This window comes from Zingiber officinale, chromosome 9B, assembly GCF_018446385.1.
Source record: "Zingiber officinale cultivar Zhangliang chromosome 9B, Zo_v1.1, whole genome shotgun sequence".
Lineage (NCBI taxonomy): Eukaryota > Viridiplantae > Streptophyta > Magnoliopsida > Zingiberales > Zingiberaceae > Zingiber > Zingiber officinale.
Window position 1 is genome coordinate 30,997,139 of NC_056003.1, and position 1,898 is coordinate 30,999,036.

Sequence of the window (1,898 nt, forward strand, 5' to 3'; positions counted from 1 at the left end):
TCTGCGGCTACCAGTTGCTACCCTAAATGCCAAGAGCCAAGCAGGCCAGGCTGCGGCTACGCCGAGTCACACGACCAGCGGAGCTAAGCAGTGAGAACCGCCACACAGCCAGATATACAACTAATCCATGGGTGGTGTGTGCAGTACATGTAACTGGCGATGAGCTCAACCATAGTGGAGCCGACAATCGCACAGCCTGCAAACATGATGCATGACACTAAGCATGGCAATCTCATGAATAGCATTGCAAGATCCATACATAAATAAAAGGTGTACCACAAGTCAATGTATCAGATGGAAGGTACACAAACAGATAGGGTATCATATAAACCCTAGGTCCTGAACATGATGTGTCACATGGTTGGGTCACTACCGAAAGCATGTATGGTCAGATAAATAATAACATGCAGTGCATAATAAATAAACAAACAACATGTAACAGATCATGTAGTGACCAACCGAATCAAATGGAAACACAATTCTTGCTATATGTTAAACACTTTATCATGCATATCAAAAGACATAAGTCAAAGTACCCGCCTCCAATAAGAAATGGTCCAGTCTGACTCCGAGATGCTCGTCTCGAATCAAAGTCCTGTGTTAAATCGCACAGTTTAACTAATTTAATTATAAATAAATAGCTAAACAAATTCCTAACCCACTGACCAGTTATGGTTAGTTTCATTAACCCCAATTACACCATTACATAACTTCCGAACCTAAATTATTAATTATTACTAACTCAACTAGCAATAATCTACCACAAATATCAAAACCATAATCCTTACCTCTAACTCTCCTTCAGTCGTCTGTGATGGCAACTGATCCGATTCACAACGGAAAGACCGGAATCCAGCAACTTCAGACCGTTCGCTGCCAATTGGAAAACAAATTCCAAATCCAACTTAGTAGAAAACCTTATAGTAGTATACCTAAATCCATATCACTGTTGACCTTAACAAAAATCCTTACCTAACTCATAGTTGTGCTTGTTGATCCACCACAAAGAAGGATTGATCAATAACAGAGAAGAACATCCAAGCTCTGCACTGCTCGGAAGGATAGAGGTGCCGGAAAGGATTTACAGCGGTGCTGCTCGGTCAACAGTCGGGGTGGTCGAAGTGGCTCGGGAGCAAGTGTCGGCTAGGGCACAGGGAAGGACTCGGCAGTGGCTCTCGTCGTCGGCGGCAGAAGCTAGGGCACAGAAGAACCCAAACAGTGGTACTCGAGTGCCGGCGATCGGGGGTGGCCGGCGCTACTCAAGTGGCTGGCGTCGGCTAGAGGAAAAAGGTAGCAGGAACTCAGCCAGCGGCAGATTAGGGCAAGGAGATAGTCCGGTTTGATTGTGCTCGTGCGGCGTCGCCGGAGGGAGAAGAAGAAGAAGTGGAAGGGAGAATGAAGTAGGAGGAGAGGAGGAAAACCGCCGGCCCGGCGGTTAGGGCTCGGACGAGATCGGCGGCGTCGGGGAGAAAAGAGGGCGCGCGGGCACGGCTCGGCAAAGAAGAAAAACGGCGACAAATGTAAATAAAAAGGAATAAGAAAAATAAAAGGAAAAAGATTATATAAATATAATCTTCTCCTCGCTTAAATAGGGTAGCCTAAACAGATTTTTTTTTTCCGGACCCCGTTTTCATCCCCGTTAACTCGTTCGTACGACCTCCGAAAAATTCCTGAAAAATTTCCAAAAATTCCAGAAAAATCCCTTATTAATATTCGCCTATTTTCCGGTATTTTACACCATGAGTAGAGTACCCAATTAAGTATCAAATAATGCAACAAACTACAGTAAGATGAAGATGTCGAGGTGATTGCATAATTTTTTTAACTATATGGACAACATATGAGCCATTGGGCCTTGTAATTTTTAGAAAAAGGATCAGGAAAAGCTCGCCTTCATC

The 1,898-nt window shown here is 44.2% G+C and overlaps 1 long non-coding RNA gene across 1 annotated transcript; it reads right to left on the reverse strand.

Annotated features, from left to right (window-relative positions):
* Positions 1 to 575: 575 nt before the first annotated feature.
* LOC122025593 lies at positions 576 to 1,294 on the reverse strand. The gene is made up of 3 exons (XR_006123770.1): positions 973 to 1,294; positions 789 to 873; positions 576 to 595 (listed from the first exon to the last, which is right to left on the reverse strand). It is a non-coding gene; the product is annotated as an uncharacterized LOC122025593 (long non-coding RNA).
* Between the last annotated feature and the right edge of the window lie 604 nt (positions 1,295 to 1,898).